The following is a 15,717-nucleotide window of genomic DNA, read 5'->3' on the forward strand; positions in this document are numbered from 1 at the left end:
ATAGACTTATTAAAAATAGAGCCTCTGTCTCTCTGTATTAAGGTGGGCACAACACTTCATAGGAAAGCTAAACTTGAAATGTCATAAACTTTTACCTCAATTGACCAATTTGCACAAATTATCTGCTGAACTGTATTTAAAATTACTACTTTGAAACTTGTAAATTTGTAGTTTGTTCTACATGGTGAAAGTGTAAACTTTGACGTGGGATGTTAGGCAAGGGAGCGGGTAGAATTCACACGTGAAATTGCATGGGTACATTCTTGGAAAACATAGCAAGTGTTTTATGAAAGTGTACCAGCTTTCATATGCATGTAGTTCTCTATGCCACAAAGAGCCTGCTGACATTTTTGGATTTGACCTCTGTAATGAGAGAACATGATGGTAATTGCCCACAGCACTGTGGCCTGAAGTTGTTTTCCTGTACTTGGGAAAAACAGTGATTATAGAAGAAGTTTTGTGGATAACAAAACAGTATTATGTGAGCAAGCACAGCAGGTGTCTCTATTCATCTGAACATTGGATCCAACCTTGCACAAAACAATGGTACTGCATGGATGTCCTAATGGCAATATCAAATACTACTTAAAAGTGGAACATAGGAAAGGAGTTATCCTTTCCTGTAGTTCCTTTTTTCTAAAGTACTGAGTATGAATCCTGTGCTACTAAGAAATTTGTAACATTATGCCACTTTTCCAACAATGTTTGAAAATCCATTTTTTGTGTTGTCACCTGTTCATCTGCTGACTGGTATTTCTGATTCTTCTTCTCTGCACACGCCGGCACTGCTGGTCATGTCTCAATGTATGTGCTTTGACCCTTAAATATAACAAAATTGGCTAATAACCAATTTGCCCATTTGACATACCAGTAAGGTCTTATTATATGGTGCAGGAGATATACCAGTGACATGGACGGTAGTAATGACTGGTGAACGAAAGCACACACATTGTCATTCAATAGGCTGATAAGCAGAATATGGGTTCAGGCCTACATGGGTAGGTTGAATGGTGCTGCATTTAAACCTGCTGGTGAATCTGTCAAAATAAACTTTTTTGACAGAAAGAGGTCTGCTTTGATATATTCAGTCATGCTACATGTAAGTTTTAGACTATATTTTAGGTTGCTATAATTCAAACGACGGAGATGTAAACATTTCCAATTAATTACTGTAGTTGGATTTTATATAAATACACAGAAAATAACCATTTATTTACTGACGAGGAGGAAGGCTTCACTGGTTGTCGGGGGCAGGAGCCCTTTAAACAAAACTTCACCCTCCCGCTGTCGCGGGAAGCGCATTGGCCACGAGGAGGAAGGCGTCACTGGTTGCCGGGGGCTGGAGCCCTTTAAACAAAACTGCGTGTTCCCGATGTCGTGGGATGCGTGCGGGCAGCGCCCGGGCCAAGGGCGGGCCCCTCATGCGCCCGTCATCGCCAGTAGGAGACTGGGCTGGGCCACCCCTCTTTAATCTTTGGTATTTGGGACCAATACCTCTTAACCCTGCGGTCTAAGGCTAAAGGACAAAAGGACTGTAAGAAGCCTCACTCTTCCAGGGCTGCCTAGGACCCCTCCCCACCACCTAGCCTGCCCAACTTAATAGGGTGCGCGAGGCCCTGGGGTATCCTAAGTGACTTGAGCAAGAGAGGTCATACCATTATATACGACAAATAGTCCTTTTGAGCAAGCTATGACTCTTGTGAATATCTGCTGAACTAGGGCAGCGCAGCGCAGTGACTTGAGGCTGGCTAATCTATCTGATTTCCCCATCCTTTATTACCTAGACAGGAATCCTGTCACCAGATATAATATGGGTAAAAGGAAGCATTTTAAATCAAATATTTCAGCAAACTTAAAAGATGGTACTTCTATATTAAAATATATTTCAGGGACGATGGGCTTGATAGATAAACAAATTGCCACTGTCGAAGACAAACTGTTGCGGTCTAAAGATCAATCCCACGAACCACCAGAAACCGCAGAACTACTTAATAAGCCCCTATCTAATGAACATGGGAACGAGTATACAGAAGCAAAGTACACTAACGGATGTATCAGAGACACCTCTGATATAATTTACTCCCTGGATGAAATCTCTCCTGTTGCTAAACGACCAAGAAAACCGGAGGTGGGCCTGGAAGACAGGAATTAAAACAAAAAAAACAGTGATAGATATAACAACCACTCCGGTTATAAAACATCCCAAGAAACCACTCCGGAAGAAATCGTCAAATAGTTTAGGAGATACGACTAGATTACTCCTTATAAATCTCCACGAGTTAGTAAATACCCTGAAATCATCCATTGGGGCCACCCTTGACTCCATGCTGGAGCGTTTAAAGGGGGTGGAGAGTAATTTTGAGGCAGGCCTAGGATATATAAAGGCTTTACACAGGGAAGATTCATACCCAGTACTAAAGGATCCTAATACATTATCACTGATCCCAGAGCAAGAAAATAACACTCAACTTCCCCTGCAAAATAGGAGAAATGGTACATACTCGAATCTAAACCCCCTGTGAAAGACATTAATACAACCATCAGTATCCAACTTGAATCAAACTTCCCGACCTTCACCCTCCGTTACTACAGCTTATAATTTTCCTCCCGAACAAATAACCTCAAATCCTAGACTATTCAAGAGAGTAGGCATCAGCCCATCTAGGACAACGACCACTCAGTCCCATGTGAAGTCTGGGAGAAACACCTTCAGTAGGACCAAATCCTCAAATTTACTACATCTGCCAAGTGACTTACTACATCTCCCCCCAGAGGCTACACCTTACGTAGTGGTCTTGGCTAATGTCCCACCCCTAAACGATCAGCAGCAAGAATCATGGACGGCCCTGAGAAATAAGGCCCTAAACTGGATAGGAGTTCACCTGGGTTCGGGAATGGTCGGGCCCCTTTTCAAAGACATAAAAATGGTTAGAAGAATTAAGTGGATAGGAAGCAGTAAGAAAGTGCTGGAAGGAGATTGCGTGGTCCTCTCATTCAGCTCACCAAACTTAGTAGACAGAATTATCTATGAGCTAGGAGCCAGACAAGTCACTTCCCAAGGTATCTCGCTACTACCCTTAGGTTTCTTTTATCAAAGACCAGTGGGGTATAACCTTATAAATCCACAACATGTAAGAGCATCTCTAAATACACCAGACCCCCTTACAGGGTGTAACAGATTCCACCCTCTTACGACTCTAGAAGATATAGATTGACTTGACAAGAATCAGACAGTTTCCTCAGATGAGCTAGCCCAGGTAGCATATAAATCAGGGCGGGTTTTAAATAAAGAACACATATCTCACACAACGGACCCTACAAGAAATAGGATTCAATCCTACTTAAATCAGAGCAGCCCCCCTAGAAACATAATCCATCCACCCGACTGTGTTCTATCTCCCTGTTTATCAAAGAACCAGTATGGTATTCCTGAACAGAAAGCGGAGTTAGCTTTACTGTTCTGGAACATTGCAGATCTGACCAACAAGATAGGCAATGAGACCTGGGTGAACTTCATAGAAGAATATTCATGCATCTGTCTCCAAGAGACATGGTTATTAAGTCCTCTCCATATTTATGGCTATAAAACATTTCACTTGCCAGCCGCTCAGTCCAGATACGGTAGACCAAAAGGGGGTCTATGTATATATATTTCTAACAAGTTACGAGTACAGAATCTAGAGATGAAATTTACAAGCTCGTTCTATCAAATGATAGAGGGTAACTTGGATCATAAGACCCATCTAGTCATTATTAACTTTTATAATAACGCAGCCCCTGGTGAGCTCTCCAATATTCTAACGGAGATGGGAGATAATCTAAAAAAAATAAGTTCAAATAATAACCGTGAGATCTTCATGATCTGGGGTGGCGATTTCAACGTCCACCCCTGTAAAGAATCCTCAGATAAGGTATGTGGCTGGGATCCTGAAGGTGTTGGTTTAAGACTTCATTTTGCTCATAACACCCAAGGAGATGCAATGAATTCACTGGCTCAAATCCATAGCCTATCCTTTGTAAACAAACTATATTCTGATGAAACACATTTTAAACCAACTTACAATGGAAGGGGTGCGAATACTGTGATTGATTATGTTTTAATGTCAACTCACTTTGCATACTAACTCATGAATTATGCTATGCACGACATCGCAATTAGCGACCATTATCCCCAGAGTCTGAACCTCTCATTAACTCCCCTCAAACCAGACAGGGATGACAGGGCCACTCTGGTAGATGACATTGAATTAGCACCGCGCAATGGATATACCCTGAAATGGTCTCAGACAGACTCCAAGTCTCTGTTGAAACAGTTATTATGTGACTGCAAGCTCGCTTTTGAAGACTGTTTAAGTGAGAATCTAGATCCAGGGCGATGCATAAGTGCTTTTACATTGATCATGCAAACCATAAAAGAAGCCCTTAGTATCAGAGGTGGTAAGCCGGGACAAGCCCATAAGAATCTGAAAAAGGCTCTAACAGCCCCAAATAAATCTACAACAGACATACACCGGTGCAGACAAGAATACAAAACAGCAATGAAGGAAAGGAAATTGACCCTAAAAAAATCTCTGTTGCAGACTCTACACACAGCTAGCCGTACAAAAGATAACATCCTCTTTTGGAAAACAATCAATTCTCCCGTGTTTGGGGACAGAGATTCACCCAGGATGGAAATAGCTATTTCAGAAGAGGATTGGATTGCATATTTTCCTAAAATATATTCGCTAGATAGCGATTTGAGGCCTACAGTTCCTGTACACGATCAAGGTCTCCAGGAAGGTACACGTCTGACCATAATCCCGCAATTTAGCCTTGAGGAGGTAGAGGAAGCCATAACTCTAAGTAAATCAGGGAAAGCTCCGGGCCCCAATGGCGTTCCGATTGATTTATACAAGCCAAATATCCAGCTATGGGGGCCCGTATTGACGCAGGTATTGAGGGCTATCTGCATACGAGGTCCCTTACCATCTTGGCGAGACTCCAATATCATTCCAATATATAAAAAAGGTGATCGTCTTAACCCAGCCTGTTACATGCCAATCTCCTTGTTGGACACAACGGCTAAACTAGTAGGGAGAATTATCTTGAACAGGTTGCAAACATGGGCGGAAGAAAAGAATGCTTTATCTTCTGTCCAGTATGGTTTCCGGAAAGGAATTGGGACAGTGGAGCAAAGCCTGAACTTAAGTATTATTATTGGAAAGTATACAAGGATTAGAGAAGGCAACCTGCATCTGGCTTTTATTGACCTAACATCGGCATTTGACTCTGTACTACATGATAAGTTATGGGATATCTTCAGCAACATGGGGGTAGAACCAGACATAATTCAGTTTATATGTGAAATGTACACAGGGTGTCGAGCAAGAGTGAGGTATGGGCTAAAAGGGGAATGTACTCGCCCTTTTGCCATACCTAGAGGCGTGCACCAAGGTTGTGTTCTTGCCCCGTTCTTGTTCTCAATGTATATAAATAATTTGGAAAAAGTATTGGCTAGTGACTGCAAAGATCTCCCCCAAATAGGTAATTGCGCTGTCCCGGTACTACTCTACGCAGATGACGCTGTTTTAATGGCCAGAACCCCGCTAGCTCTTCAAAAACCTTTAACTACTTGAATCACATTTATGTCACAATTGGGACTCACCGTCAATCGCTCAAAAACGTTTATTTTGAACTGTGGCGGGAAACGCGGCAAGTCTTATAATATTACTACCGCAGATGGGAGGGTAGAAACCGCGCGAACCTTCTCATATCTTGGCATAATGTTTGACAAACAGGGCTCCTGGGCTAACTGTAGGAAAATGAAACAAGCCCAGCTTATCAAAACAACCGTGGCCTTAAGGCTTTTTTCTAAAAGGATAGGGGGGTTACCCCACCGAACATGATAAAAATGTATAAAGCTAAGTGCACCCCGTCCGTTATGTACGGGTCTGGAATTTGGGGATATACTAATTGTACCCCAGTGCAGACGGTGGAAAATGATTTTATAAGACAGCTATTGATGGTACCAAACGGTTCATCATCATACATTGTCCACTCTGAACTGGGGCTCCCCTTCATCACAGACTTGATAAAGATTCAACCATTACTGTTATGGCATAAAGTTTGGACCTCAGAATATACTGAACTAAATAAGGCCATCCTGACTGACTGCATGAAGTCCACATACGCAGCAAGGGTGCCTTGGTTAAGATATATTATGACATTCTTGGAAAATATGGGAAACAAAGTTTTTAATACAATCCCAGCTTTGCTGGGGAAAATCTCTAGGGAAGACCTGAGTGCTCTGGTACTAAAATATCTAGAAGATTCACGATGGGAGGCTGAATCAAAAAAGCCCACTGTCATTCACAATCAAATAATTTTGTCGACGGAGGGCATACAGCCTTATTTGTCGAATGTGGTAAACCCCTGCCACCGTTTTGTTCTCACCAGACTGAGGTTAGATATATTTAATCGCCTAGTAACCTTCCCTACTATGAACAATTGGAGTACCACGCTGAAGCCCTGTCCATGTGATGCAAAGTCACCTCAAACTACAATTCACGTGGTCCTATTTTGTAAATTTTATGCTAAGCAGAGAAAACGCCTAGTAGTCCCCCTCTTAAGGATAATCAACACGCCTCAGTGTCGCGCCGCGTATGCCAGTCTCCAGGTGCTATCCTCTATTGAGATGTGCGGAACCTTGGCTAAATTTTTATGCTCCGTATTAAATACAAGAAAGCTTATGGGGGTAGCGTTGTAATTTTATATCTAGTTTATTAATGGACTGCAACTATGTTTTTTTTTTTAAGATATCTTAATTTCGCTGATTGTATGTATCCTTTTATTATTTTAATTTAAATTTTATCTTATTTATTGCATACTGAAATGTATAATATTTGATACTTTTATGACTTGAAGAAAGTCGAATAAAGTTTGTACTACAACTATTAACTGACAATTTGTATGCTTGAAGCTTAAATACGCTAATTATCATTAGCCGGCCTGTTGTTTCCTTTCCATTCAGCGCTGTATTCTTGATGAGAAGTGAAACTGCTCTTAGAATAGAAAGAATGGTTTGAGCCTTTTGGTAGGAAAACCTGTTATACGGTATGTTACTCATGCTCTTCAAGAAAGGAGAGCTGGGAAAGGTTCAGGATCTTCAATAACTTGTAAAGGATCAGGGTGAAGCTTACAAGTTGAAAGTAACATGTCCACTGGCACCGGAGGAAAAGGTGTCCTTGGATCCCGAAACCAATATAGCCAACCTGGTTCCAATCCAGTGAGGTGAAGAGATGGTCCCAGATCCAATTTTGTTTGGTTGAGAAAGAGCCAACCGCCCATTTTCCTATACACACTCCTGGCTCAGGAGCCTATTCCTGTGACAGAGTAATTCTGCCACGCTGGAATTAACTAAGAATAGTACACTGTGGGATAGCGCAAACAAGATGTGCTGAAAAATAGGGAATGTTTGCCCTTGGAACTTATTACCCACTGGTCAGGGACTATTGATGAGTCAACCTACCCACTGTCTCTTAGTTTCAACAAGGTGGCTCTTGACTGACTGCAAATGAGAATTTTTTTAGACCTGTGGAAGTAGAAAATCATACTGCACATCGTATTTGTGACCTGCCAGGACCACTGAATGACTCTACTTGTTTTCCTTTACACGCATGACTAAGAAGTAGATTGCATTTCTCAGATGTCTGACCTCTTGTATGCCTGGAGGGACATCAAAATTTGCAAATGATCTTTTCCTCAAGTGACCAGCTGAGCACTGTGCACAAAACCTCAGAAAAACGGCGTACACATTTGAAAGTTTCAAACGGCCAAATTGGGTTGAGTATTTCCAAGAAGTAATGGGAAAGGTTGCAATTGGATGTCCAACAAGTAGTTATTAAACTTAAAATGTATCTTAACAGGCTTTTAATGGCATGAGCTAGTCTACTACAAATAAAAAAGCACCCGATGTCATTTGCATGCAGTTTGCACTGCCACATACTGCCCACTGATACCTCAAGTTTAAAGACATTTGAAAAAGGAATGGAAAGGAATGGAAGTCCGATGACCTCAAGACTGTAGTGACTTTTAGTTAAAGTCCTACATTTGGTGACAACACATGTTATTAATAAGTCTTCGAGGAACATGATACAACATTATTAGATCTTAGACAGCAGACTGTGGAGTGCATAGGGACAGAGACACTGATTTGCACTAAACAATATATATACACTTATGATATAAAGATAATTTCAAGGACCTCTTGAAAAAAAAAAAATGGATAGGATGTTAGTTGACCTACAGTTCCTTTCTTCCAAGGTGGGGTTCAGCAGTCGTGCTCTGTAGACAAAACTGGAACATTGCTTTTCATATTGAAGGTCATCTTAGAGGCTAAGTTGATAGTTTGCTGGCAGTCAAACATATCCCATACAAGGAAAAAACAGAATCAAAGAGGATCCCTAACATCAGACAGGTTGTATTTTCTTGGAGTCATCATATTAAGATTTTTATATACGTAGTGTGTCAAAATTGAAGAAAATCCCTGCATGTTTGTGTCCTAGCAGGGAGATATCAAAAATAGCTGTCCTGCCACACCTAAAACTACCGCAGCAATCCACTATGATATTCTGGTCTCTGGCAGACTTTGCAGTATTTGCTCAGGTACTTTATTTCTTTGCCTGAGAGAGAAACACACTAAGGGCAGAACAAGAATTTGTTTTTTTTCCAAAAAGTCCATACTCTAAGTCTGAATGTTGTAGTGTTTGATATAAAAAAACTTACAAAGTAGCAACTGGTGATACATATACAATAAACACAATATTTTATATGAATACTGTTAAGTAGGTATTTCTAATTAACGCTAGATACCTTCTGAGCGGTCCCATCAGGATATTCGGTAAGCAAACAATGGAGGGGACTAGATGCACAATTTTGCAAAGGACATCTGGAAAAGGCTAGCTGTAAACTTATTCAGGACAATCAGACACATTACATGCCATATGATTCTATGTCGCTGTATAATATAAAACATTCATCCCTTTATTTACTCTGAGATGCAGTAGTTACCTGCTTTCTGCACTGTTGCCACTTTTCTAGTAGTTGGAACAACTAGATCACCCGCAAAGAGGGAAACAGAAATTTAATGCAAGATGTTGAGATTCCAAGCAATGTATTTAGATGAAAATATTTTATTCTTTTCAACTATTTCCAGGCCAGTCTAGAATGGATTTTAGGTTTAGTAGAAAAACATAGATGGTTCTAAAATGCTCCGTCTATAATCAGAACTGATGATAATACAATGATTAATGCTGTTATTACTTTGAAACGAATGTGGCAAAGATCATAGAGCAACAGAGAATGTGGAACTTTACAAAGTTTTTGGACAACCTTTGGACACTGTTTAATTTTGTTGGAGACAATCTTTGTAATATCTACAATGCATTTAAATCATCAAAAATGCAATCTACTAATAAAGAGAGCGGGAAAGCATGAAATATGTACATGTAGTTATGGGCATACATTTATATATCTATTTGTATATACACATGCATACTACTATATAGACTTATTACAAATAGAGCCTCTGTCTCTCTGTATTAAGGTGGGCACAACACTTCATAGGAAAGCTAAACTTGAAATTTCATAAACTTTTACGTCAATTGACCAATTTGCACAAATTATCTGCTGAACTGTATTTAAAATTACTACTTTGAAAGTGCTAAATTTGTAGTATGTTCTCCATGGTGAAAGTTTAAACTTTGACGGGGGATGTTAGGCAAGGGAGCAGTTAGAATTCACATGTGAAATTGCATGGGTACATTCTTGGAAAACATAGCAAGTGTTTTATGAAAGTGTACCAGCTTTCATATGCATGTGGTTCTCTATGCCACAAAGAGCCTGCTTACATTTTTGGATTTAACCACTGTAAGGAGAGAACATGATGGTAATTGCCCACAGCACTATGGCCGGAAGTTGTTTTCCTGTACTTGGTAAAAACAGTGATTATAGAACAAGTTTTGGGGATATCAAACAGGATTATGTGAGCAAGCACAGCAGGTGCTCGTGTGTATCTTAACATTGGATCCAACCTTGCACAAAACAATGGTACTGCATGGATGTCCTAATGGCAATACCAAATACTACTTAAAAGTGGAACATAGGAAAGGAGTTAGCCTTTCCTGCAGTTCCTTTTTTCTAAAGTACTCAGTATGAATCCTGTGCTACTAAGAAATTTGTAACATTATGCCACTTTTCCAACACTGTTTGAAAATCCATTTTTTTGTGTGGTCACCTGTTCATCTGCTGACTGGTATTTCTGATTCTTCTTCACTGCACACGCAGGCACTGCTGGTCATGTCTCAATGTATGTGCTTTGACCCTTAAATATGACAAAATTGGCTAATAACCAATTTGCCCATTTGACTTTCCATTAAGGTCTTATTATATAGTGCAGGAGATACACCAGTGACATGGACGTTATTAATGACTGGTGAACGAAAGCACACACATTGTCATTCACTAGGCTGATAAGCAGAATATAGGTTCAGGACTACATGGGTAGGTTGACTGGTGCTGCATTTAAACCTGCTGCTAAATCTGTGAAAATGAACTTTTTTGACAGAAAGAGGTCTGCTTTGATATATTCAGTCACGCTACATGTACGTTTTAGACTATATTTTAGGTTGCTATAATTCAAACGACGGAGATGTAAACATTTCCAATGAATTGCAGTAGTTGGATTTTATATAAATACACAGGAAAGTACCATTTATTAACTGACAATTTGTCTGCTTGAAGCTTAAATACGCTAATTATCATTAGCCGGCCTGTTGTTTCCTTTCCATTCAGCGCTGTAGTCTTGATTAGAAGTGAAACTGCTCTTCGAACAGAAAGAATGGTTTGAGCATTTTAGTAGAAAAACCTGTTATAAGGTATGTTACTCATGCTCTTAAAGAAAGGAGAGCTGGGGAGGGCTCAGGATCTTCAATAACTTGTAAAGGATCAGGGTGAAGCTTACAAGTTGAAAGTAACATGTCAACTGGCACCGGAGGAAAAGGTGTCCTTGGATCCCGAAACCATTATAGCAAACCTGGTTCCAATCCGGTGAGGTGAAGAGATGGTCCCAGATCCAATTTTGTTTGGTTGAGAAAGAGCCAACTGCCCATTTTCCTATACACACTCCTGGCTCAGGAGCATATTCCTGTGACACAGTAATTCTGCCATGCTGGAATTAACTAAGAATAGTACACTGTGGGATAGCGCAAACAAGATGTGCTGAAAATAGGGAATGTTTGCCCTTGGAACTTATTACCCACTGGTCAGGGACTATTGATGAAACAACCTACCCACTGTCTCTTAGTTTCAACAAGGTGGCTCTTGACTGACTGCAAATGAGAATTTATTTAGACCTGTGCAAGTAGAAAATCAGACTGCACCTCGTATTTGTGACCTGCCAGGACCACTGAATGACTCTACTTGTTTTCCTTTACACGCAAAACTAAGAAGTAGATCACATTTCTCAGATGTCTGACCTCTTGTATGCCTGGAGGGACATCAAAAGTTGCAAGTGATCTTTTCCTCTAGTGACCAGTTGAGCAACTTGCACAAAACCTCAGAATAACGGCGTACACATTTCGAAGTTTGAAATGGCCAAATTGGGTTGAGTATTTCCAAGAAGTAATAGGAAAGGTTGCAATTGGATGTCAAACAAGTAGTTATTAAACTTAAAATGTATCTTAATAGGCTTTTAATGGCATGAGCTAATCTATTGCAAATAAAAAAGCACCCAATGTCATTTGCATGCAGTTTGCACTGCCACATACTGCCCACTTATACCTTAAGTTTAAAGACATTTAAAATATGAATGGAAAGCAACGGAAGTCCGATGACCTCAAGACTGTAGTGACTTTTAGTTAAAGTCCTGCATTTGGTGACAATATATGTAATTAATAAGCCTTCGACGAACATGATACAACATCATTAGAGCTTAGACAGCAGACTTTGGAGTGCATAGGGGCAGACACACTGATTTGCACTAAACAATATAGATACACTTATGATATAAAGATAATTTCAAGGACCTCTTGAAAACAAAAAAAATGGATAGGATGTTAGTTGGCCTAAAGTTCCTTTCTTCCAAGGTGGGGTTCAGCAGTCGTGCACTGTAGACAAAACTGGACCATTGCTTTTCATATTGAAGGTCATCTTAGAGGCTAACTTGATAATTTTCTGGCATTCATCCATATCCCATCCAAGGAAAAAACAGAATCAAAGAGGATCCCTAACATCAGACAGGTTGTATTTTCTTGGAGTCATCATATTAAGATTTTTATATACGTAGAGTGTCAAAATTCAAGAAAATCCCTGCATTTTTGTGTCCTAGCTTGGAGATATCAAAAATAGCTGTCCCTCCACACCTAAAACTACCGCAACAATCCAGTATGATATTCTGGTCTCTGGCAGACTTTGCAGTAATTGCTCAGGTACTTTAATTCTTTACCTGAGAAAGAAACACACTAAGGGCAGAGCAAGAATTTGTTTTTTTTCAAAAAAGTACATACTCTAAGTCTGAATGTTGTAGTGTTTGATATCCAAAAACTTACAAAGTAGCAACTGGTGATACATATACAATAAACACAATATTTTATATGAATACTGTTAAGTAGTTATTTCTAATTTACTCTAGATACCTTCTGAGCGGTCCCATCAGGATATCGGTAAGCAAACAATAGACGGGACTAGATGCACAATTGTGCAAAGGACATCTAGAAAAAGCTAGCTGTAAAATTCTTCAGGACAATCAGAGAGCATTACACGCCATATGACTCTATGTCGCTGTATAACATAAAACATTCATCCCTTTATTTACACTGAGATGCAGTAGTTACCTGCTTTCTGCACTGTTGCCACTGTTCTGGTAGTTGGAACAACTAGATCGCCCACAAAGAGCAAAACAGAAAATTAATGCCAGATGTTGAGATTCCAAGCAATGTATTTAGATGAAAATATTTTATTTTTTTCAACTATTTCCAGGCCCGTCTAGAATGGATTTTGGGTTTTGTAGAAAAACATAGATGGTTCTAAAATTCTCTGTCTATAATCAGAACTGATGATAATACAATGATTAATGCTGTTATTACTTTGAAACAAATGTGGCAAAGATCATAGAGCAACAGAGAATGTGGAACTTTACGAAGTTTTTGGACAACCTTTGGATACTGTTTAATTTTGTTGGAGACAATCTTTGTAATGTTTACAATGCATATGAATCATCAAAAATGCAATCTACTAATAAAGAGAGCAAGAAAGCATGACATATGTACATGCAGTTATGGGCATACATTTATATATCTATTTGTATATACCCATGCATACTACTATATAGACTTATTACAAATAGAGCCTCTGTCTCTCTGTTTTAAGGGGGTACAACACTTCATAGGAAAGCTAAACTTGAAATTTCATAAACTTTTACCTCAATTGACCAATTTGCACAAATTATCTGGTGAACTGTATTTAAAATTACTACTTTGAAACCGGTAAATTTGTAGTATATTCTACATGGTGAAAGTGTAAACTTTGACGTGGGATTTTAGGCAAGGGAGCGGGTAGGATTCACACGTGAAATTGCATGGGTACATTCTTGGAAAACATAGCAAGTGTTTATATGAAAGTGTACCAGCTTTCATGTGCATGTAATTCTCTATGCCACAAAGAGCCTACTGACATTTTTGGATTTGACCTCTGTAATGAGAGACTATGATGGTAATTGCCCACAGCACTGTGGCCTGAAGTTGTTTTCCTGTACTTGGTCAAAACAGTGATTATAGAACAAGTTTTGAGGATAACAAAACAGCATTATGTGAGCAAGCACAGCAGGTGGCTGTGTGTATCTTGACATTGGATCAAACCTTGCACAAAACAATGGTACTGCATGGATGTCCTAATGGCAATACCAAATATTACTTAAAAGTGGAACATAGGAAAGGAGTTATCCTTTCCTGCAGTTCCTTTTTTCTAAAGTACTCAGTATGAATCCTGTGCTACTAAGAAATTTGTAACATTATGCCACTTTTCCAACACTGTTTGAAAGTCCATTTTTTGTGTGGTCACCTGTTCATCTGCTGACTGGTATTTCTGATTCTTCTTCTCTGCACACGCAGGCACTGCTGGTCATGTCTCAATGTATGTGCTTTGACCCTTAAATATGACAAAACTGGCTAATAACCAATTTGCCCACTTGACTTACCAGTAAGGTCTTATTATATGGTGCAGGAGATATACCAGTGACATGGAAGTTATTAATGACTGGTGAACGAACGCACACACATTGTCATTCACTAGGCTGATAAGCAGAATATGGGTTCAGGCCTACATGGGTAGGTTGACTGGTGCTGCATTTAAACCTGCTTGTGAATCTGTCAAAATAAACTTTTTTGACAGAAAGAGGTCTGCTTTGATATATTCAGTCACGCTACATGTGCGTTTTAGACTATATTTTAGGTTGCTATAATTCAAACGACGGAGATGTAAACATTTCCAATTAATTGCAGAAGTTGGATTTTATATAAATACACAGGAAAGTACCATTTATTAACTGACAACTTGTCTGCTTGAAGCTTAAAGACGCTAATTATCATTAGCCGGCCTGTTGTTTACTTTCCATTTAGCGCAGTATTCTTGATGAGAAGTGAAAGTGCTCTTAGAACAGAAAGAATGGTTTGAGCATTTTGGTAGAAAAACCTGTTATAAGGTATGTTACTCATGCTCTTCCAGAAAAGAGAGCTCGGGAGGGCTCAGGATCTTCAATAACTTGTAAAGGATCAGGGTGAAGCTTACAAGTTGAAAGAAACATGTCCACTGTCACCGGAGGAAAAGGTGTCCTTGGATCCCGAAACCAATATAGCCAACCTGGTTCCAATCCGGTGAGGTGAAGAGATGGTCCCAGATCCAATTTTGTTTGGTTGAGAAAGAGACAACCGCCCATTTTCCTATACACACTCTTGGCTCAGGAGCCTATTCCTGTGACAGAGTGATTCTGCCATGCTGGAATTAACTAAGAATAGTACTCTGTGGGATAGCGTAAACAAGATGTGCTGAAAAATAGGGAATGTTTGCCCTTGGAAATTATCACCCACTGGTCAGGGACTATTGATGAGTCAACCTACCCACTGTCTCTTAGTTTCAACAAGGTGGCTCTTGACTGACTGCCAATTTAATTTTTTTAGACCTGTGCAAGTACAAAATCAGGCTGCACCTTGTATTTGTGACCTGCCAGGACCACTGAATGACTTTACTTGTTTTCCCTGACACGCAGGACTAAGTAGATTGCATTTCTCAGATGTCTGACCTCTTGTATGGCTGGAGGGACATCAAAAGTTGCAAGTGATCTTTTCCTCAAGTGACCAGCTGAGCACTTTGCACAAAACCTCAGAATAACGGCGTACATATTTGAAAGTTTCAAACGGCCAAATTGGGTTGAGTATTTCAAAGAAGTAATGGGAAAGGTTGCAATTGGATGTCCAACAAGTAGTTATTAAACTTAAAATGTATCTTAATAGGCTTTTAATGGCATGAGCTAATCTACTACAAATAAAAAAGGACCCAATGTCATTTGCTTGCAGTTTGCACTGCCACATACTGCCCACTGATACCTCAAGTTTAAAGACATTTGAAAAAGGAATGGAAAGGAATGGAAGTCCGATGACCTCAAGACTGTAGTGACTTTTAGTT

The sequence above is a fragment of the Pleurodeles waltl genome, chromosome 2_2 (assembly GCF_031143425.1).
Source record: "Pleurodeles waltl isolate 20211129_DDA chromosome 2_2, aPleWal1.hap1.20221129, whole genome shotgun sequence".
Lineage (NCBI taxonomy): Eukaryota > Metazoa > Chordata > Amphibia > Caudata > Salamandridae > Pleurodeles > Pleurodeles waltl.